The sequence below is a fragment of the Schistocerca americana genome, chromosome 6 (genome assembly GCF_021461395.2).
Source record: "Schistocerca americana isolate TAMUIC-IGC-003095 chromosome 6, iqSchAmer2.1, whole genome shotgun sequence".
NCBI lineage: Eukaryota > Metazoa > Arthropoda > Insecta > Orthoptera > Acrididae > Schistocerca > Schistocerca americana.
Window position 1 is genome coordinate 167,204,996 of NC_060124.1, and position 24,803 is coordinate 167,229,798.

At 42.1% G+C, this 24,803-nt stretch overlaps 1 protein-coding gene and 1 non-coding gene across 2 annotated transcripts in view; both read right to left on the minus strand.

The window, feature by feature from the left end:
* Positions 1-24,803, minus strand: part of LOC124619259 (A disintegrin and metalloproteinase with thrombospondin motifs 1) — a 474,635-nt gene that overhangs the window by 109,252 nt on the left and 340,580 nt on the right. The gene's annotated exons all lie outside the window — the stretch shown is intronic.
* On the minus strand, positions 1,961-2,032 carry Trnaq-uug. Its single transcript has one exon. It is a non-coding gene; the product is annotated as a tRNA-Gln (tRNA).

The following is a 24,803-nucleotide window of genomic DNA, read 5'->3' on the forward strand; positions in this document are numbered from 1 at the left end:
AATAGTACCTCTACAAAGAGCGCCAGCCATACCTAATTTTTCTGTACATCCAGCTATAAAACAGCTGTATGAAGGTTACCAAAATATTTACACACAGAACTACGGTGTCTGTCTGATTTGGGTAAGACACATGACGTATGTAGAAGCTATAAGAAGTTTACTAGGCAAATTACAATTTTATGCTGTCTTTTGCGCCTGACTCGGTTGGATTACGTTATGGTACTATACCTAGTGCCCACTCTCCATTGCTTTATGAAATGCTATTGTGGTCCATTACCGGTTTTTATTAATATATGGAGCTTCAAATATAAGCAGTTTTATAACGTAATTCCTAAATGACAGCTTCTGGGAAATAAAGTATTGAGTCTGATACGTGTGTTACAAAAACACGCATTTTATCCAAGTCAAACTATTTACAGTGTCTCATTATTCCCCATGTCACTATCACATTTGATACAACTCTTATCGCCATGGGACTACGATGAGTTGTAGCATCTCGATACAAGATCTAACTATCTACAATGAAGTAGCGGTGGCTACTATAAGTTGAGACAGCTACAAAGAATGTGGGCTTAACAGACAAGTACACGCGACTGGCGCTAGATGGATAACCAATTGTTGCGTGATTAGGAATCATTCAGCAGACTGTTCACTTGTGTTGTAACCCTCACATCTTTGCACAGGACGTGAAAACAAATCGGACGTGGGAATGGCCCCTGCATAACCGGTTCGGATTGTGGAAGGGCGGTGCGGTCGACGTCTGGCAGCAGCTGCTTCTGCTGGCTGCCTTCCTCAGACAGTAACAGTGCCACTGCTGGTTGCCTAGCATCTGTAGACGTCGAGAAAGGGGAAAGCCACTACATCGTCGATAGGATACGCAGTTACTGTAATGGGTATCCTGCGTCTTTCGCAGAGTACGAATTAAAAATGGAAATCAACATTTTTGATTGTGTGCTTTGCAAACATTTCATAGCTTCGTAAACAGTTTATTCCCCAGAGTTATTGTTTAATTATTGAGAAGTGTTACACATTCAGTATTTCACTGTTAACATTCTTGAAAATGCATCGTACTGAGAAGAACGCAATGCACGAAGAACGCAGGTGGCGCCATCCACAGTGCAATCCATTAAATCCACAATCCACAGCGGTATCATCATCTAATGATGTATTCAACAGTGGTTTGTTTTTGTGACTGTTTTAGACAGCACACCATAGAGCCCTCCTAAATATTTTTGTCTCGTTTTTAACAGAGGAAAATCGATTCACAAAATTATCGGTTTTATTTGTTTACAAATTTGAAATAAACATGAAATTGTTCATAGGGAATCATCAACCGTTCCGTCATTGGCAATGCCCAAAAAGGTTGTGCCACGGGACTAACTGTAGTGAAGGACGCACCACCTTCCGCGACAGTCTGCACGGTGTTTAAAATGTAATCTGTTTTCAGTCTGAAGATGAGTGTGTAAGGAGTGAAGCTAGTTCATACAGGAACAATTTTTCAGTAACATAAATAGCTACTTAATTATGTTTCTGGTAGAATTATCATCTGCCAACACAACAGCGTTCAATAACCTCTGCAGTGGCGACGATAAATTTAGTGAAACTTGTTTCATTTGATCTTGTTTTCTCCATCCAAGAGAATTAGGAATCCAGGTGTCGATTTATTTCAGTGTGGGAGCTCCGACAACATTTCACTTTGTAAGCACTTCATAGTCCTAGTAAAATGTACAAAGGAAAATCAGCATTCTGGGATATTGTAAGCTCTTCATCTAAAGTAACGTATAAAATTTTACTAAATATATTTCTTAATGTGCTTCGCAACTAGCATTTAGTATACCTCCATGTTTGCAATCCACGAAATCAGATTTCGGTTCGCTGTAAGTACGAGTATCAGCTGTTATCGGCACATCATATTTCGGTTTTGATATTCAGACCGCAGTGAACAAATTTAAAATTCTGCAGGTCCCACCGAGATTTGAACTCGGATCGCTGGATTCAAAGTCCAGAGTGCTAACCATTACACCATGGGACCGCAACAAGTCTTTGGCTTCTGATACAAGATCTAACCATGTACTGTGCACTAGCAGACTGCTACTATCGGTTGAGTCAGCTGTAACGAGAAGATAACGTGAACTTAACAGACAAGTACATCTGACTCGGTCAAGGTCACCCCGATAAAATAAACCACACTAGCTATCAGAAAACAACCTTTAAATCACTTACATTGAACACTTAAGAGTGAAACTACCGTTAGAGACTTTAATCAATGATAATAAAAAGGGGAACACTATAACTACGATAGCTGGGCATTTAAACAATTAGACAAAATTGTTTCTCCCACATATATCGGTTTTCCGTATACAACATGATTTTAAACAAAAATTGTACACTCAACTGTGTATTGTTTTCTTTTATTCGTCGCAGTCGGTTTTAACAGAACACCCTTAAGTATAGTCTTGCTACGCAATTTCAGTACTCTGAAGTTCTGTGGTTGTATTGTGTACAAAAAATTAAAGAACATCGTAAATAATAAAAACCGTAAAACGAAAACAAACGAGTCTATTTCGTTTGTATTCTATACGATGTGTTATAATTTCGAGTTCCATTGTTCCGTACTCAGTAATGTACAACAATCCACTTTTATTTCATACGTTTACGTGAAATGTCAGGGTTCTTCACCACGGCCACCAATTAATAGCACGTACAGCCTCTTACATCTCTAGTGATACCTATAAAAGTTAGCTTTGTACAAAAACTTTAATTTAGCACCTTTCTATATGAAAATAAATAAAGCAGCACCGATATTTGTTGGCTGCGACATTCAATGTCTAATACACTCCGTAAAAATTAAAAAATGTTTTGTTCCCCAGGTACTTGATGTAGATTTAATAATAATTTTGCAATCACAAATTTTCACATAAAAATTTTTAATCTCCTGAACTTTTCAGAAACAACATTTTTATATTCTAGCATGTAGGTAATTTCCTTGCTTTATTTGTCTCATCTGTCATATGACTGAGCCTTTCCATCACAGAGCAGCCCTAACTTACTGCAATATTATTTTCTTAAAAGACAACAAAGTAGCAATAATATGGAGATAGCGTGACGTACTGCATATGCACTACGTGGCTTCCGTATAGCCCAGTTTCTTTACATATTGTCCTAAGATAGAATCTGTTTTTACGCATTTACAACAAATATCTGTTATTGTTGTGGTCTTAACCCACATACATTTCTGAATGCTTTCGGTGTTAAGGCTTTGGTCTCCCTCTACAATTTTTACCCCTACCCTTCATTCCATAACCAAATTGACAGTCCCTTGACGGCTCAGTATGTGTCCTATGAACTGGTCACATCTTTTTCTCGAATTATGCCATACATGTATTTTTTCCCCAATTCGATTCAGTAACTCCTCATTTGTTATTCGATCTATCTGTCTAATCTTCAGAATTCTTCTGTGGCACCAAATTTCAAAAGCTTCTAGTCTCTTCTTGTCTCAACTGTATATCGTCCATGTTTCACTTCATGTAAGGCTACACTCCAAACAAGTATCTTCAGAAAAGACTTTCTAGGACTTAAATTTATATTCGATGCAAAAAAATGTATCTTTTTTCAGAAATATGTTTCTAGCTATGGGCAATCAGCATTTATTTCCTTTCTACCTCAACCATCATTAGCTATTTTGGTGCCCAAAGTGCTGAACTCCTCTGCAACTTTTAGTTTCTCATTACCTGATGTAATTCCCTCAGCGTCACCTGATTTGATTCGACTACATTTCATTATCGTAGTTTTACTTTTGTTGATTTTGATCTTACAATCTCTTTTCAAGACACTATCCATTCCGTTCAACTGCTATTCGAAGTCAGCTGCTGTTTCAGAGGTAATTACTGTGTCATAGTCCAACTTTCAAATTTTTCCTTGGTCTCCCTTACAGCATGCTCAGTATGCAGACTAGTAACATCGGGGATAGGCTACAACCTGTCTCACTCCCTTCTCAACCACTGCTTTCCGCTCACGCGCCTCGACTCTTGTAACTGCAGTCCGGTTTCTGTATCAGTAGTAAATAACCTTTCGCTTCCTGCATTTCATCCTTGCTACCTTCGGAATTTCAAAGAATATAGTCTAGTCAACATTGTCAAAAGCTTTTTGTAAATCTACAAATGCTATAAACGTAGGTTTCCCTTTTTGCAACCTATCTTCCACACATAAGGCCCCCGTCACGTTTTTATGACTGTATGTGAAGGCTAATCTCGTGAACTATTGGACGGACTTTGGTGCGGTATTCGATAACAGACTGATTCTCGTGGAAGATTTGTGTGTAGAATTTATTAGCGCCACGCCGGACAAGTTGTCCGGCCGTTGATATTTAGCGCTACCTGTACGAAGCTGGGGCGGATCACTAGTCTTAATACACATCATAGGGAGTATTTCTGTATTGCTCGCAAACCGAAACTAATCTTCCCCGAGGTCGGCCTGAACTAGTTTTTCCGTACTTATGTGAACAATTCGTTTCAATATTATGCAAACATGACTTATCAAGCAGATGCTTCGATAGTATTCTCACCTGCTTGCCGTGGCATTGGTATAATTACATTCATTCTGAAGTCTGAGAGTATTTCGCCGGTCTTATACATCTCACACAGCAGGTGTTATAGTTTTGCTACAGCTGTCTGGTCCAGGATCTCAATAATTCTGAAAATATGCCATCTACCCCAAGGGACAATTTTTTTTTCCATTAGGTCTTCCAGAGATCTGCCAAACTCGTTTCGCAGTATCATATCTCCCGTCTTATTTTCATCTACTTTCTTTTATCTTTTTAAATATTGTCCTGAGATTTGTTCCCCTTATAAGGACTCTCTCGACCCTCTCTATACTCCTTCAACCTTTCAACTTTCCCTTCTTTGCTTAATACTGGCTTTCCACCTGACCTCTTGATGTTCATCCAGTTGTTTATCTTTTCTCCAAAGGACTCTTTAATTTTCCCATAGGCGGCACCTATCTTCCCGTAGGTATACTGTACATGCTTCTACATCTTGCATTTGTCCTCTAACCATTCTTGTTTATACATCTTGCATTTGTCCTCTAACCATTCCTTTTTAGACGTCTATATTCTCTTTCGTCTGCTTCATTCGCTGCGTTTTTATATTTTCTCCTTTCGTCAGTTAAATTCAGTATGTTCTATGGTATCCATGGACTTCTATCCATTCATCTTCTATTACATTCCTTTCCTCTGTTTCAGTCCAACATTCCAAAGTGCTCTCTCTTAGATTCTCATAAACGTCTTGTTCCTTCAGTTTATTCAGGTTTAATTTCCTATCTTTTTGCAATTTATTCCGCATTGACCTGCAGTTCATAATCAATAAATTATGGTCAGAGTCTAAATCTGCCGAAATTTATAAGGAAAGAAAACGCACCATATTTTAATCTAGACCGGTTTGAGATCTCTCCGACTTTGGAAATGTAACAAGGAGCAAAACGTTGCAAGCAGCCATAGTTACTGTATGGGAATAATTTATACAACTGTAACAGTACGAGACTTAAATCCATCTTCAGACAAAGCATTACATATCGCTTAGAAGATAACTACTAGTATCTATTAAATTCGTGTTTCTGTGCTTGTAGTCAGTAACATCCGTCCAACGGAATAAAAACGATAGGTCCCACCGAGATTTGATCTCGGATCGCTGGATTCAGAGTCCAGTGTGCTAACCATTGCATCCTTACAGATATTTTTCCCGTTTTTATGTCTAACCACCAAGAAAGGAGCATTTTTTTCCCTGGTTTTATATTGATTTATCGATACGAGACTCACTACTTGATGTTACATTCGATGATATCTGACCAAAGTTAGCTAAATCTCCTGGGAATTAAAACCACTTCGTGTACATCTTCAAAGGCTCCGCGTAGAAGGAACACTATTAATATCGCTTCATCTTTCCCGCTGCCGATTGTTATGTACCCGGGCTTAATTCTGTCGACAGTGGATTACAACAGACAGAATAAGGTCACTCCCGAACATATATTTGTACTTCATTGTCAGTAACATCAAAAATTTCGTTTTGAAGCACGACGATCATTGTGAACAGGGCATGTTTTTGTGGACAACGCTTGTGGCTGCATGTCGTACAGTAGTGTTAATTGGAAAAGTCGCGAGAATGTTCTGGGTTTGCTGTAGGCGTCATGAATCAAAATGGACAGTGAGCTACTGTTTTGCTCTCAGCATTAGCACGTAATGAGGAAAGACACTATCTCCGTCACCGACTTTGTTATTATGTGCTGCGTGAAACTGGAAAGGCGACAAAAACTTTTATCTAACGTCGGCTGCTTTTGCTGGTGGATTACTCAACGGATACGTTCACTCTCAAAATATCCGGCTCAGAAGGCCCAAACAGCGATGATGGAAATAGTAAGGGACGGTGAGGCGGTGATGCAAGCGACGAAGTTTTTATCTGTCAATAAACAGCGGTCGCGAAAAGTTTTGATGTCCAAAAGATTCGCGGCGAACCAAAATTTTTAGATAATAGCAAATTTCGCTTTACATAACTTATGGAAAAGGACAGAAGTAGTATCCAAGGATGCTGTACTCAGTTCGTATAAGAGCCGAAATTACCTGTCTTGTAGGGGAGTTAAAGTAAAAAAGGTTAAAGCGAGGGGAGGAACGTTAAGGTCCCGCGGACGAAGACAATTAAGGAAGGAAATCGGGCGAAAATCTCCAAAGGCGCAATGATGTCATTCGCCTTAGCGACCTAGGAAAACTACAGCAAAATGTCCGGACGGGTATTTGAATAGCCGTCATCCCGGAAACAAGTCCAGTGTGTTATCACTGCACCATCTCGCTCTGCTACAGCAAAATGTCCGGACGGGTATTTGAATAGCCGTCATCCCGGAAACAAGTCCAGTGTGTTACCACTGCACCATCTCGCTCTGGGGTAGCTACAGTGAGAACATTGCCAGACAGCTCATGTGTACAAGCAGAAGCAAGATTTTTACGCATTAAAAAACAGCCCAGAGCATTAACTGCAAGATTTTTCTGCCTGAAATGTTGATCACTCGTGCAACCTGCGATAAACGTCAACATAAATTTCTCGCACTGTTCCCCGTCGAGGCGCGGCTTGCCCTCCGCCATTAGACACACGGCAGACGCGGCTAATGCTCAGGAACAGAGATGCCAGGTCTAGTGCTGCGAAATGCCACGTCACACAGCGGCCACAGCTTCAGGCAATTACGAGGCACTGCCGCCGCGCAGGGAGAGCCATTTATGGGACGAGCTGGGAGAACTTTCCCTCCCAGAGGTCACAGATGTGCCACTGCCGCGTCTGTCGTGAGAGCAATTCCCTTGCGATTATTACCTGATTCGAAAAATCCATTCGTCCATATAGCTGTCTCCTGTATTATCATTTTCTCTCATTAATTTGCCATTACTAATCTTTTTCTTAGCAGTGGCCTCTCCACTAGCAGAAGGCAGATTTCTGTTGCTGTTTAAATCGTTGATTCTGTAGAGATTCACTACACGCTTCACAACTTAATCGTTTCTACATATTTTTTTCAATTTGTGGAAAGGCGAGACATGTTTGCGCATATGCTGAGTAGCGCTTTGGAAATGACTTGCATGTTCTAGCCAACAACTGATTCGTGAACTGCAACTTAATGCATCTTTTACTAATACAAAAACCTGTTAAACGCAGTTTGTACAATACATTGAAGAGAACGCATATATTAGTTGGACCATTGTTGACTGGCTACCGTTATACATTTGCGTAAACCATCAGAATACTTTACTGAGAAAGATAAAGTTGGACGTTTTAAACTTTTTATTGCCATCGTAATAGTGGGGAGATCCCAAGACGCCTGTAATTGTGTATGTAACCGTCTTGAAATGTACAACGAAATTGTATTTGATTTACTACAGCCCGAAACAGAGTAGGTAATATCTGAAAACATGATCATGTTAGTCAGGGAATACACGAGAAACAATCAATAGAAAATATTTCCAGCCACTGAACGGAACTGAGGTATAATATTGAGCTGAAGAAAACACTAAATACACTAGCAACAAATGGAGGAATCACGTTGGACTTTAGAGAACGATACCCCAATAGTGACACTTGGATGCGACTCACATGGTCGGAGAAATTAGGTATCTTGTTTTATCACATTGATGGCGTTTCAGAAATCGTGCTCGACACTTGTATAGTCTGAAATCAGTAGTATTGTGCTATGGACGGGTTTCAGCGTGGTCTGACCTGTATTTCTTACAGAATTCAGTGAAACCTATGGACTATGGCAGTACTGACCATATTAAAATTTTCCTAGCTATTGTGCTTTGACTCTACACAACTTTCATTTCGTGGACGTGAGGAGAGTAGAGAGTGTGGCAGAAGGGCAGGGGCAAGGGAGCGGCGGATAGGGGGGCTGCATGTCATGGCTCGCAATCAACTGAAGGAAATTGTCGTTACAGTATAGTAGTGTACTCCCGCCTAGATTTGTGGTTGACCAATTTTTGTCGTCTCTCCGCACGATCTATTCTCGTTCCAGGTATTGCCAAACAGCAGTTTCCTAGCTGCAAAGTGTGTTTCGGTGCAGGCGATTTCTTAACAGCGACAGTATTTACAGTTTCTGCTACTAATAAGTAAATGTGTAGAATCAGGACAAATATGTGTACTATTAAAGTTTGGTCTTAGCGTCAAATGCCGGCCGGTGTGGCCGAGCGGTTCTAGGCGCTTCAGTCCGGAACCGCGCTGCTGCTACGGTCGCAGGTTCGAATCCAGCCTCGGCATGGATGTGTGTCATGTCCTTAGGTTAGTTAGGTTTAAGTAGTTCTAAGTTCTAGGGGACTGATGGCCTCAGATGTTAAGTCCCATAGTGCTCAGAGCCATTTGAACCATTTTTTTAGCGTCAAATGTAAACAAACAATGTTACATTTAAATCAAGTACAAATTTCTTTATCGTGTCGGTGACATGCTCACCTCCTATACAGGATGTTAAAGTATTTCATATTCTTAGAGGCTGTAGGATGGACAAAAACAGAAGTAGATTCTGCAACATCATTTACGAGAGGAAGGAGAAATTTAATAGACTGCAAAAGAAAATAGTGACTTTCCTACCTTGAGATATGAAGCATACTGTTATTAATAGGTCTGATAGCGTTCTATCCAAGAATGAAATACGTACTTGCCATAGCCGGAAGCTATGTAGTTGTACCTCCTAGAATACGAGCGGAAGACACTGTTGCTAATACAGAAGCTGAAATACAAAAAATGGTTCAAATGGCTCTGAGCACTATGGGACTCAACTGCTGTGGTCATAAGTCCCCTAGAACTTAGAACTACTTAAACCTAACTAACCTAAGGACAGCACACAACACCCAGCCATCACGAGGCAGAGAAAATCCCTGACCCCGCCGGGAATCGAAGCTGAAATACATTTTTTACCTAAATCAACTGCAGATGGAATAAGGATGGACTCAACCAGGATACTGCTTAGGAGCGAACAACGTAGCAGTACCTTAACGAAAAGTGAGAGGAAAGGTCTGCAAAATTTAAACCCTTATACGGAAATTCCAGTTCTTTTCGAATTATATCAGCAGAAAAGGGCAATACTTCAGTGCAAATATAGCAGTAAAATTGAGGACATATTAGGACCAGAAAGATAAAGAGACGTTAAGGGAGATCCCACAACGTCTGTTCTTATGACAATTAATAAGCTAATAAAAGTCTCTTAGATTTCTCCCATTGACAATGAGGATCTCATCAACTCATAAGCATTGTTACAAAGACTGTATGGTTCACTGCATATTCACAAACCTGGTATTCCATTAAGACCTATTGTTAACACTATTGATTATCTGGCCTATGGAACTGCCAAACACTTAGCCACTCGTCTACGGCTGTTTGTAGGAAAAACTGACAATTGTATTAAAAAAAATTCTGACCATTTTATCGAAAAATTAAAATCTTTCAAGTTGATTCCAAGTGATGTTACGTTTTGATGTTGTGTCACTATTTACGATGGTTCCTATAATGGGGTGTTCTCACATTTGGAAAGTACTTTCGCAAAGGACATGGCAGATCTCTTTTAACATCGTCTCACATCAGCTTACTTTCAATGAGACAACAGATTCTGTGAGACAACTGACAGTGTGACTATGGGGAACCCACTGAGCGCAGCTGTAGCAAGTTTTGATAAGGAAAAATTTGGAGTAGCAGTCCTTCAGATAGCTATTGTTGATGATACTTTCTTTGTATGGTCTCAGGGAGAGAAAGATCTCTCAGAATTTCTACATTTTCTGAATGATATTAATTCTAATATAAACCAGCCCGGATAGCCGTGCGTGTTAAAGTGCCGCTTGCGGGACGGGGAGGTGGCCGGCCCCAGATTGAATCCGCCCGGCGGATAACGACGATGGTCGGTGTGCCAGCCGGTCTGCATGTGGTTTTTAGGCGGTTTCCACCCAATACTAGGCGAATACTGGGCCGGTAACCAGGTCCCGCCTCAGTTATACGATTTGCATACGTTTAGAAAACTTTCATGTGAATGACGCTACACGCAGACTGTTGGGGTACGTATATTCCATCCTGAGGGGTAACTGGGTGGTGATAGGAACGGCATCTGGTTACCCCTTAAACTGATCATGCCAAATGTGTTCATAACCATGCCGACCCTGCGCCGAGGAGGGACAAAGGCGAAAGAGAAAGAAGAAAAAAAAGAAGATATTAATTCTAATACAAAGTTAATCGTGGAAAAAGAGAAAGAAGGTCAGATTTCATTTTGGATGTACGGGTACTTTGAAAACCCGACGGAACTATAGGGCACAAAGTCTTCAGAAAGCTCACTCACATGGATAGATACCTTCATAGAAATTCCTACCATTGAAAAAAAAAAAAAGATTCTATGGCATTTATCGGCCGGGGTATCCCCGTCGGGGTTCGGTCGCCGTATTGCGAGTCTTTTTAGTTGACGCCACAACGGCGACTTGCGGGTCAATGATGATGAGAATGGTGATGAAGGACGCACAACACCCAGTCACCTGACGGGAATCGAACCCGGGCCCCCTTGCGTTGTGGGCGGTAAAGCTACCGCTGCGCTACGGAGACGGACATTCCTACCATTATCCTACGCAGTTAAGAGGAGTGATAAAAACATTGATGGGCCGTGCTAAGGAAATCTGTCCTTGCAGGGCGAGCTCGATCATTTAAGAACCGCCGTCAGAAGAAACGGGTACTCCGACAAAGACATAAAAAGGGCACTACACACTAAAAGATCTGGAGCTTCTAATGAAAAAGAACCACGTAAAGGGAAAGTTTTTCTTCCATTTGTAAAAACGGTCACAGATCATATCAGCAGAATGCTCACAAGACATGGTACTGATACAGTGTTTAAACCAACAAGAAAGGTTCCGGAATATTTGAACACCGCTAAGGACCTACGCCCAGAGATTGCCACAGCAGGAGTATATAAAATCCCTTGTAAATGTTGTCAAATGTACAGAGGAATTACAAAAAGAAGCAAAAACATTTGCCTTAAGGAAAACAAGAGCTGTTGTGTTTTGGGAAATAAAGATGAATCCTCGGTAGAAGATTGTCCACCGGGACCAGGGAACCACCAAATTAGTTTCTCTAAATCTATAGTTTTATCAAGATTTAATCAATGCTATGCTCGGATGTAAAGAGAGGTCATAGAAACTCAAAAGCACAAAAAAAAAAACATTAACAGGAAAGGAGCGTCATTGAAATCAGACAAATTGCGGGCCTTAATACTAAATGAAGACTTGCGCGGAAAAACGGGCTAACCCTCAAATGTAAAAAACTTAGAGATAAGTGTTGCTGGGTGTGAGACCAATGTCAATTTTGTTAGTTTCCGTACCCAGCAACAGATGGCAACATTTACCTCTAAGATTTTACAATTGAGGGCTAGTCCGTTTTTCTGCACATGCCTTCAAATAAAACAAACAACGCCAACTCTTCCCTACTATAAGTTTCTTAACACACATCACTGTTAATTTTCTCTGGTGACCCCTCTGCTTGACCTCTCTAGCGAACTGTCATGACTCTACTTCTTCAGTTTGTTGAAGCAGAGGAGGGTTGCAAGATCTTCAGGGGCAGGATTCTTCCTGCCTGATCGCCACTCCTCCTTCACCCACTTCTCCGAGACGTGATAAATGTGCTCCCAGTCCTGAAGGCTGAAGATCGGATTGGCGCTGATTGTCCGTAGTTCCTTCCGCGACACCAAATCGTACAACATGCTACGAATGTGGCAGAGGTCGTACGGTTCGGGTGGAAGGCGAGGCTTGGGGGTGTCCGCTGGTGCGTAACACACATCGGCGCGACTCCATGGTCTTCAGGCATCGGCCTGGTGACGTCACGAAGTGACCGTTGTACTGGCACGTGTAAACAGCTCGGCTTGCTGAAGTTGTTTGAGACTGGAGCTGCTCCCTGAGTCGTTATAGCCTCTGATGGTGTTGTCAGCATTGTAAGACGAAACGTTAGGCAGAGGAATGTGCCTCGGACCACTGCCTAATGTCCATATAACTAAAATTATCAGTAATCGGTGCAAGACTGATAGCTTAATGTATATCGGAAATTAAGTAAGGTTTCGGGTTTGCTAGCTTCAATGTCGTAGAGACAACAATCTTAACCGCCGCACAGGATGACCACAAGTGTTTGACAAACGGACTTGACGCAGCCTCCATACAACCACACGTGGCAATCGACGAGTTAGTTAGTCGCCGATTCGAATGAGGAGTGTCAGGGAGCCATTTCTAGTAGGACTGTGCGTAGAACAAGGAACCACATAGGCTTCTGCAGTCGACAGCCGAACATCACATCCTGTGCCTCCTCATGACTTTAAGAAATGTGTAAGAAGGAAAGAAGGAAAACTGATGCTTACAGGCCCGTTGAAGTCGAGGCTGCTAGAAAGAGAGCACGAGCTCAGATTGGACAACGCCGAAGAAGAAAAGCGGCTGTGTCTTTTCAAAGGAACCACCCGGACGTTTGCCTCAAGCGATTTAAATAGGCAACGGACATTAAAATCTGGACGGCAGGACGGGGATCTAAACCTGATCCTACCGACAGCGATTCCGTTTTCCTACCCAATGTGCCACTTTTCTCACGTATCGTGTACTCGGACCGACTATTCTTAAACGATCTATAGCTAGAAGCGGTAGCGGCATTTTATGCTGATAACACGCAGGCTGTTAAGTACGTTCCTTTAGGCGTCACGCAGAGCTGGTAATACACAATCTACAGGAGAGTTTATCTCGGCCCATCAATCATCGCTTACGCCGTCAGGGCATGACCTCGAGTCAGTTTCACATTTCTTGCGTCACAGTCAGCGCTGTAAATGCAGCCTGAGCCTTCCCGAAAGACAAACCTCCTTTTTTTCTTAGTTTGTTATATCTTGTGTTGCATAAGCCGGAAGAAGGTATTCCGCGAGAGTCGAGGCGACCCATGCGTTAGAGGGTCTTCTTTTGAGGATAGCTCGTTGCCCGCGCCAAATGTCAGCCGGTGGAGATAACCCGGAAGTTTGTGAATGTGCCACTTCATGCCACGCCGTTGTCGCCTACATGACATGCTGTAGGAACACAATGGCGATTCACAAATTATGTCCTAAAAATCGTAGCATCGAGGCACATAAAAACAACAAGAATCTGACGCACACGAACAACACAAAAACTGGACATCGCTATAAAATATCAATTAAAACAATAATTATTCGTGTCATTCACTTTTTATTTTCTACCACCACTTTTTATTTTCTACCACCGCGTGTTTCGATGGCGTACACCCTTATCTCCATATGTATCAGTGAATTACATTACATTCTTTTTTGCTAGATGTAAGCAGTAGTCTGTTTTGAGTTTCATTTCGCTAGAAATAAAGTACGATCAGCACTTGTTAACGTAGTATGGCACTGAAATTACAATTTTAAATAGAAATAAAGCTGCTTACTGTATGTTACAGTAGGAAGAACCCTGAGTGTCCTTATAAATATACATTTTCATCTTTAGGCGTGCCGCAAATACAAACTAATATCATAATCAATCCAGAGATTGTGCAGAAGTAGAAATATAGTGCCTTGTAAATCAAAGAGATTAATTACCAGCTTTCATTGCGAATGAAAGATACAGATAAGAAATATATGAGTTTAACTCTTTACAACGTTTTTGCTTAAGAATGTTATTATGGCCTTCAGGCCAAAAGCAAAATGAAATGTCGTTAATTAAAAACTAAAACTAGGAAAAATAAAAAACTTTCAGCTTGATTATTTGTTAATGTAACGGTTTGTGGATTTGGGAGTTTTTCATTATTTATATCTCTTAGAAACAGATAGTAGTATTTTTTTCATCACAACAGAAAATTTGGGCGCTACCTATCAGTGACAGCGCATGATCCTTTTAAGAAGCTTGTCAAGTATGTACAGTGACTGTTACTATTAACTATCTTTGAGTGACCTAAATGACTCCCTAAACTACAAACCAACATATGAACAAATAAATATACTGAAATGTAGGTGTATAAGTTTTTTGCATTAACGATACTGTTAAGGAAAAAGATTCTAAAGCGTTAAACCTTTCTATATTTGTTATCTATATCTTTCATTCGCAATGTAAGATGGTAATGAATTCTCCATGACTTTCTATACCCGCACTGTGGATTGTTTGTGTTACTGGCTCGTATTTGTGGGACGTCTAAAAATGAAAAGGCATATTTATGAAGACACTCAGCGTTCGTCCTGCTGGAACATATTGTACGTAGCTTTATTATAATTTAAATTTGTAATTTCACAGTCATATTACATAAACAAGGGCTGATTATTCCTTATTTATAGCGAAATGAAACTCAAAACAGAAAACTGGTTACATGCAGTAAACAAGAATGTAATGTAACGCACTGATCCCATGAAGATAGTCTCTAGAAAAGCTTCATGCGAGAAAATAAAAGGTGACTGAGACATATAATTGCTTTAATTTGTCTTTTACGCTACAAACAGTTTCCAAATCACCATCCAACGTGAACGATATGAAAACAGTGCGTGGCTTGTGGCTGACCTAATATACCCTTTTACCTTGCACGTTGTCTTACGGTGGATGGCAGCAGAGGGCACGAATATATCGAATCACTCCCCGCCCCCCTCCCCCCCCCGCCAGCCCTTTTCTTCCCCTATTTCATTAGCGAATGTTTCGTGGGAAGAAAAGATGACGACATCCCCTGTATAAGCCCGCCCTGCATTTCCCTGATTTTAGGCTCGTGGTCATTACACGAAATGTATTTTGATGAAGTAACTGTTTTTATTTTTTAGAATGAGTGGTTCACTCAGCAGTTGCGGTGTAGGAGAGAGGTACCAGCAGAAGTGAGGTTACGAGGGCGGGCCCTGAGTCTTGCCTGGATGTCTTACCCGAGAGCAGAGTTCTCGTTTCGATTACCTGCCTGGCACGCAGTTTTAATCTGCCAGCAAGTTTCAACGTGCCTTTTTTACTCGTTTTGGGTCTCGATCGAGAAATTTTTTAAAAACTCCCCGCAATGCACAGTGCTTCTGCTGTCGTGTCTACCATTAAATTTGTTGAGAATTTCTCTCAGGCTGACTAAACGAACCGTGACGAAGCGCGCAGTTGTTCGTTGAATATTTTCCGTTTCCTCCGTTATTTCAGCTTGCTAACACATCTAGATTTACGTGTCCATTATCGCCTAAAATCTCTCTGGACACTTGACGATTGTTGCTGATTTCAGAGGTTGATCATAAGTTGTAAAGTAAACGAGATGAGATTTATTTCTGTTTGCGCGAATTACATTACATTTATTGTTGAGGATCTGTCGCAAAACTTTACGTCAGGCGCTGAACATCCGCTACCCACAAGCCATTTACAGGCGTCTCTGAATGGTAGTCGGGCAGTGCAGCACTTTGAAGTAAGCTGGGTGCTACCCTCACCTCTGGCGACGCTCTCCTGTTGTGAATGACATACGGAGTTTAGTTTGCTAAGGCGTCGCTCGGTCCAGTCTCTCATCTGTTCCAGTGTTCCGTATGCACATAACTCGTTTACTAGACGACGGTGCATGACGGAACCGAAGGCTTTCCCGAAGTTAAGTGATTCGGTAACAACCTAAGCTCCGTAATACGCTGTCCTCTGGATCTCGAGATTTTCATACAATCAGTATTTGCAGAAACCATGTTGGTTTATGCGTAGGAGACATTTGGACTTCAGAACAGTCGTCTTACATGGGCACAAAATGTGTTCCGTTATTCTAAAACACAAAGAATGTAGGCTGCAGCAGTTGCACAGAATAGACTAGTGTGGAGAATTGCATCAAGCTACCCTTCGGACTGAAACCCGCAAAAATTACAATTCTACAACACACAGGTCCATAACTGTACGGATCCTTTGATCCTTCTTACACATGGAAAAAGAGTTTCGCCTTTCTCTTGTCACGTGACACGCTTCATTACTCCAGCGACGTACGATAAACTGTTTCCGATTTAGCGCCCAGTTCTTTCGCATGTCGATACAATATCTAATGGGTTATCCATCAATCCCAGTGGTTTGCCCTCTACGGAGCACCGTGATCTGATTTTCAGTTCTGTGTTCGTTATACGTATGTGTGCCAATTTTCGATGTGCACCGATCGTAGCTAGGAACTGTTTTCTGATCTTCTTCGCCGAAAGAACTTCGAAAGACTGAATTTACTATTTCAGCTTTCATTTTACGTAGGACCAAATCTGTTTATGGTTTTTTGACAGTTCAGCAAGTAAGATCTTGGTTTTGCAATCATTGAACGCTTCTCGCATTGCTACCTTTATGCTTGTTTTTAGTTCGTGGAGCTCTTGTTTCTCACAAGAATTCCGTTTCGTTTGAATCTACCGTGCAGTTATCACTGCTTTCGTAGTAAATTCCTAATAACAGTATTAAACCATGGTATGTCCTTTTCATTCCTCACTACGTTACACGGTACAAATGTACCTACAACATGACCCGAAGGTGACTTAATTTGGGTGAAATACCTTCCACATTAATGTTCTTAATAGGCTGTCGTTGACAGGTTTAATGTACTGTTCCATAGTATTATAAATAAAAAACCATATAGAATATTCTTGCGTTGTGTAATCATCAGATCTACTATTATTTCATATTTTGTAAGAGGCGTTTGTGTGTGATACTTAGCAAGTTACTGCTTATACACTGAGGTGAAAGAAGTCATTGGATTTCTCCTAATATCGTGTCTAATCTCCTTTTGTCCGGCTTAGTGCACCAACTCGACGTGGCATGGACTCAAAAAGTCGTTGGAAGTCCCCTGCAGAAATATTGAGCCATGCTGCCTTTATAGCCGTCCGTAATTGTGGGAGTGTTGCCGGTGCAGGACTTTGTGCACGAACTGACCTCTCGATTATATCCCATAAATGAACGATGGGATTCAGGTCGGGCAATTTGGGTGGCCAAATGTGTGTGTGTGTGTATTCCTAAGGGACCAAACTGCTTAGGTCATCGGTCCCTGGACTTACACACTGCTTAAAGTAACTTATGCTAGGAACAACACACACACCCATGCCCCAGGGAGGACTCGAACCTCCGGCGGGAGTGGCCGGTGGCCAAATCATTCGCTCGAAGTGTCCAGAATGTTCTTCAACCAAATCGCGAACAACTGTTGCTCTCTGACATAGCGCATTTTCATCCGTAGCCGGGCGGTGTGGCCAAGCGGTTAAAGGCGCTTCCGTCTGGAACCGCGCGACCGCTACGGTCGCAGGTTCGAATCCTGCCTCGGGCAAGGATGTGTGTGATGTCCTTAGGTTAGTTAGGTTTAAGGAATTCTAAGTTCTAGGGGACTGATGACCTCAGATGTTAAGTCCCATAGTGCTCAGAGCCATTTGAACCATTTTGTCATCCGTAAACGTTTGGTCGTTATTTGGGAACCTGAAGTCATGGATGGCTGAAAATGGCCTCCAAGTAGCCGAACATAACCATTTCTAGTCAAAGATCGGTTCAGTTGGGCCAGAGGACCCAGTCCATTCCAAACAAACACAGCCCACACCGTTATGGAGCCGCAACCAGCTTGCACAGTGCCGTGTTGACAACTTGGCTCCATGGTTTCGTGGGGTCTGCACCATACCCGAAACCTACCATCAGCACTCACCAACTGAAATCAGGACTTCTTTGACCAGGCTCCGGTTTTCCAATCGTCTAGAGTACGACAGATATGGTTACGAGCCCAAGACAGGCGCTGCAGGGGATGTCGTGCTGTTAGCAATGGCTCTCGTGACGGTCGTCAGCTGCCGCAGCTCATTAAAGCCAAATTTCGCCGCATTGTTCTAACGGATAGGTTCGTCGTACGTCCCACATTGATTTCGATGGTTATTTCACGCCGTGTTTCTTGTCTGTTAGCACTGACAATTCTTCACAAAAGCCTCTGCTCTGTGTTGTTAAGAGAAGACCGTCGGCCACTGCGCTGTCCGTAGTGAGACGTAATGCCTGAAATTTGGTATTCTCGCCGCGCTCTTGACACTGTGAGTATCGGACTATTGAATTCCTTAACGATTTCCGAAATGGAATGTCTCATGCGTCTAGCTCCAATTACCATTCCGCATTCAAAATCTGCTAATTCCCGTCGTTGAGGCCATAGTCATATGGGAAACCGTTTTACATGAATCACCTGAGTACAGATGATAACTCGACCAATGCAGGGCCCTTTTATACCTTGTGTTCACGAAACTAACGCCATGTCTGTATGTGCATATCGCTCTTCCACGACTCAGTGTACAACCTGAAGAAGGTCCTAAGCTGACCGAAATCGGTTGTTTAATAAAGTACAGCTGTAAACATACAATGAAGTTTCTCGAGTAACTGTTTTGTTCGAATGTTCAAATCATTTCTAGCCTATTTTTTTACACTAATTAGGCAGAAATATCTTTGTGTGTTTCTTAACTTTTAGTTCAACCTCAGTGATCAACGACGCTACGATAGCCTTATGTTAGCTGTAACTGATTACTATCTTTATGTTCACGATCGTGTCAACATTTTATCCTTTACAATATTCGGTGGTTTTGAAATACAGACTAAAGAACGAAGAAAAACTGCTTACGCCTAGGTTTAGAACGAAAATTGTGCTTGATTGCATAATATTTTATTCGGAAAATTTCGTCCCTTGCCACTAGGTAACTCTAGAGTGTCATGTCATTTCTTGCAAATTATCAAAGCCATCATGAGGATTTCTTTTAATACTATGGTACCATCAGTCTGCAAATAAATTTTCCTGGCTGTTCCTCTTAAAGCCAGGAAGGAAAATCGTTGCATTAGTTTCCTCATTGCACATGAGAATTTCTTTAAAACGTGTTTTATTTTTCCTACTACCTTTCTGTTCTTCGCTAGCAAGAGTGATCTGCGGAAGCGCTTTATCCTACTGTTTCCGAATTACTTCCGTAACGTCTCTGACGCAATTACCGGCAAGTTCACGATCGCAAAGCGGAATAAGCAATTACAGAACTTTCGGCCCTCCAGAAACTGACAGTTTTAGCGTGTTGTTAATCTCGCACACCGTAATTTCTGTTTCTCATTTTAAAATAAGGACCCGACAGTCATCAAGACTTCAGGAAAAAGAAAAGAAAATCGTTGAACAGATGGGTGATTTTCACTTGGTAAATAAAGAGTCTTTTCCCTTCAGAGTGGAGGTAGAGTAGAGATACCTTCACATTTTTACTAGGGAACCTGGAAAAGTGCCAAATAGTAATGGATAAAATGTTAAAAACGTAAATTATGCTTTGGTCTGGCTCTGTCAGAAAGCTTCAGAATTCATCTTCCAAGAAGGTTATTGAATACGAAACACCTCTGTTTGGATTTGCACATTTACCGCAGAAACTATATTCTGATTTACGTAATTTAAAGGTTTGTGGTTTTGTCTACAGTGCTGAAGAAACAATTAAAAAGAGAACGTTGTTAGTGATTTCGGTCGCTGATGGCAATTGTGAAGACAGAATGTGGATTATTTCCAGTCGTATTTGAGCGAGATGGTGCATACAACATACCTCGTCAGTGTTTTTTCTTATATCTGTCTAACTTAAGTGCTGCAACGGAGCCGTACTGTGCTCTTGTGGTTCAGAATCGCCCTTTTCAACATACGATTGGTTGATTGATTGAGGGCTGATGTACCAACATCCTTAGTTAAGATTCATCAGTAAGTGGAGCTGACGGCCGTGTTAAATGCTGACGTGACCGTCTACTGCCCCAAACTGTAAATTTTACAGTGTCTTCTCTATCACATCTTAATCTTGCCTGACCGCTGTAGGAATGGCATTTTTTTTTTTTTTACGTTGAAAAGAATGGATGTGTCCTACCACCTCCGCAATTCACCAAATAACTTTCGATGTTTTGTTTGCGTGTAGTTTCCGAGAGCCATATAAAAAGTGAAGATCCAGTACTACAACTTTCTTTTGTTATTTCGTGGCCTGTCTGCAATTTTACTAGTACAGTTTTTACAAAAATGCTTCCATAATTTATCTTCCGGTGTCAACGATCGTAGCGTTAGGGTTAAGAACAGCAGCTCGTGGGAAGGAATTCGTGCCTTCAAAAAATACTCTGCCAAAATATTTATTTTAACAATGCTAAGCCTACACTATTATCTTTATAAATTGTAAGAATCCAAATCTGTTTACTATTGTGTAAGTATGCTATGTCAATTTATTGTCACAAATGCCGAATTGTCAGTTAATATGGATTTTGAAGTACTTTCTAGTTTATATTCCTGGCCACATAAGAAGCTATTATGTATGTTACTGATATGCATAACGTGTCCGGAAGTGTGCTACACTCAAAAACCTTTAGAGAAATTAATAGTACTGGACGTGCAGTGTAACCTGGTACTAAGTCGGTCTGTAGTGACCTCCTTCCATTAGGTGATAACTTTAGTTAGCAGTCATTACTGTCACAGTAGCATACTTTAATATCATTGTGTAATTTTAAGCAACAAGCTGTCGATTACATAAAATCATTAAAATGATCTTTACCTGCACAGTGTCACCTGTGTTTTGATAGAGATACTGATGCATCATTGGTTTTTATGCTGCTTTCCCTGCGAAAGTAGTGCCTGTGGAAAACAGCGATGCCTCCCAACATCTCCCACACGAATTACGAAGTTACATTGTGCCTATAGTACTTACTGATCTGGAGAATTGCAGAAGCAGCACAATTCTTATGTGACAACACCACTGCAGAAAATCTCGATGAACGTCTATCATATTCTAGGTTCACGTTACAGATTTGAAGTTACATTACACGTACTTTCATTGACAGGGAACTCATTAAAGACGAGGTGTAGTTGTCAAAAGGTGACTTCAAAAAAAGAATCTGTAGCCATTGCAGTAAGAAATTACCATGTTATCTGCTGCAGGAATATTTGTATCGAATATTTGTATCAGGGTATTTAATCCGGGAACCGAACACTTGTGATTGCGGGAATGAATGCAGAGCGTTTATCGCCTCGCTGTTTCACTCCGGAAGTAGATTTGCGCTAGGGTTTCGCACCGTAACTACCGCCGATCCCACAGAATTCCGGAAAGACAACTTCCGACCACGAGTTAGAGAGGCCGGAACGGCAGCTGCAGCCGTAGCGGCAATTAGAAAGCCGTGAGGCGGCACGGCACCTTAATGATGTCATTAAGGGCTGACGAACTGCGGGGATCTGTAGCGACGCGCTGGTCGAAACTGCTCCTCCGCAGAAGCTGCGACAGGGGGAGGGGGAATAAAAACACACAAGCAACTAAAGTGGTGCCACTGCTCGCGGCATACCACAGTGGCACCGCAGCTGCATATGTGAAAAACTATTTGTCGGTGGCGTCACTATAGTGGTGCCACTTTTAGCAGTGCCACTAGAAGTTATAGCCGGTTGTACGTAGTGACGTCATTAGAATTCCTCCACATATGAATATTCAACTGCTTCCTATTTCTAAACTCCAGGATTCTATCTTGTGGTCTGTTCGATTTCAGTGTGTTTTCAGTTTCTTACTGAAAAAAATGTAAAAACGTGATAATTAGGGACATTTTCGCTGTTTCTGTAAATGTACGAAGAGGGACTTGATATTACTGTTTAATTTCCCGTAGGAGTAAAAAGTAAATGTGTCTAAGATGCAGGGGGGAGGGGGGGCATACATGATATTTAATAATCTGTTCATGTATCCCAGAATCCGGAAGGGTTTATGGCTGATAGGAAACCGCGCGGTCAAGCCCTGAAGAGCTCTCAATAGTGGACCGACCGCTGTATCATCCTATGTCATTCATAATCGGATGCGGTATGGAGGGGCACGGGCTCAGCACACCGCATTCCCGGCCGTTGTCGACGTACCTTGCTTGAAGCCGTACCTATCAGTCAGGCAGCTCCTCAACTGGCATCACAGGCTGAGAGCTCCCCTTCCAGTCCTACCACCAAGGAAAAGTCCCTGGCAGTACCACCGGGAATCCAACCGGATCCTCCACACGAGAGACGGTCGCGCTGACCGGTCGGCTACGGGGGCGGACTTATGGATGAATTAATAAATTTAATAAATATAGATCAAAAGGGGTGGGTCGTACGAAGTTCGTGCTTTGGGAGACCAAGCACCGTAGAAGTTGAACATTCTGTGCGGGAAATAGCCCCAGTTTTGAAAGTAAAAATTAGAAGTATTCGACATGCTTGCATTAAAGAATACAGAAAAATTTTAAAATCTTGGAACAGCAGTGCGTCTACAGACGATATTCAAAGCTGTTGGCGTTTGCAAGTGCGTGTTTTGCTCTCATTTTATTACTGTATGAAATCAGTCGGAGCCAACATTTGAGTTTTTTCCTTGAATATAACTGTTGCTTCAGCTCGAATGTCATATCCTGCTCTATAAAGCGAGCACGTGCCCGAGTCACCTCATCTGACCCCGCTGTCTGGAACTTGTGGCACCATGTGTGAGCTTACGATAGCTCACGGTGCCACTGCAGTATCCTAAGATCCGTGGAATTAATTTAGCTGCGTGTGTGAAAGCAGCTTAGTATCCTAACAGCTATGGAAATTGTAAGATCCATAAATATATAGCGGTGTGCACGATGTGCACATTAAGTCCAGTTTCTACAGGTCTAGCATTGAAAACTTGCGTATCCATGCTCCCACCACCATCTGTCGCAGCCAATACACATGTGGAAGCTCCCTACTGGAATGAAGCCATGCTTGCACGACAGACGGAAAAATTAACACCCATTCGACTTATTGCTAGCATGTCACTTCTCTGGTCTGCCTGTTCACCCGTCATATCGCCCATCAGCAGGTCCGGGATATGGTTTGTCGGCAACTTGTTTATCGCGGTCCTCCAACAGCTGTTTATGCTTTGTGGACTCCTACGCAAACTGTCTAGGGCTTCTTTCAGTAACACGACATGTAGAGGCTCTGGCTGCAGCACGTCGGAGCTGCACACTATAGAAAATCCTCAAAGTTAAAGATCATGCACATCTCCGTAGTTCTAAACATCTAGATCTTGTAAGGTGCCTAATCCGCTGCAAGAAGTTCATTTCTGCCATACATTAAATGAAAAAATCGCAACATCAAAAAATAGTTAACGTAGAGTAATGAAAATTGGGAAATACATTTGTCTAGGTAACATATTTAAGTGATTGACATTGCAAGAGCACAGGTTAATGAAGCTTGAGACAAGCCATCGCAAATTTGAAATGATGGTTCATTAATAGCCGTTGTAACCGCTGATATGTTGAATGCAAGCATGCAGCCATGCGTGCATTGTGTAGTACTGGTGCCAGATGTCATTTTGTGAGATGGAGTTCCATGCCTGTTGACGTGGCCGATCCCTACAGTGACGGTTAATGCTGGTTGTGGATGACGCTGGAGTTGTCATATGTGTTCGATTGGAGGTAGATCTGATAATTCAGCAGGCCAAGAGCATGCTGGGTTACAATAGCGGTATGTGGGCGAGTGTTATTCTGTTGGAAAACATCCCCTGGAATGCTGTTCGTGAATGGCAACACAACAGGTCGAAACACGAGACTGATGTACAAATTTGCAGTCAGGGTGCGTGGGACAACCACGAGTGTGCTACTGCTGTCATCCGAAGTTGCACCACAGGCCATAACTTCAGGTGTAGGTCCAGCGCGTCTAGACCGCAAACAGATCGGTTGCAAGTCCTCACCTGGCCTCCTTCTACCCAAGACACGACCATCAATGGCACCAAGGTAGATCCAGCTACAATCAGAAAACACAACAGACCTCCACCCTGCCCTCCAATTAGCTCTCGGTTGACACAACTGAAGTCGCAAATGGCAGTGGTTTGGGGTTAGCGAAATGCGGTGCCAGCCGCTGCTGCAGATGCAGTACATTGCGCTAGCGCCATACGCCGAACACGATTGTCTTCCTTCTTGGTAGTGTCACTTGGCCGTCCGGTGCCCGGTCATCTTGCGTCTTACTTTCTCTTGACCGTTGCTGCCAGCAGTCTTGTGCAGTCGCCACATTCCTGCCAAGTCCTTCTGCAGTACCGCAAAAGTGACATCCAGCTGTTTGTAGCCCTTTACATAACCTCGTTCAAACTCAGTGAGGTGTTAATAATGGAATCTTTGACGTTTAAAAGGCATTCGTGACTAACATCAACTCACCACGTCCAATCTCAAAGGTAATTAACGCTCACCACCGTTACAGCCTGTATTTATTGCAAACCTGATTTGCATCCTCATTGTGGCACTACTGTCGCCACTCTCATGCGACTGGCGCGAGATTTGAACAGATATCATTTTTTTGATGTAGAAGAACACCTACCAACTCCTCCTTGGCGCTGCGATTTTTTCCGCCAGTGTACGTATGCTTCTT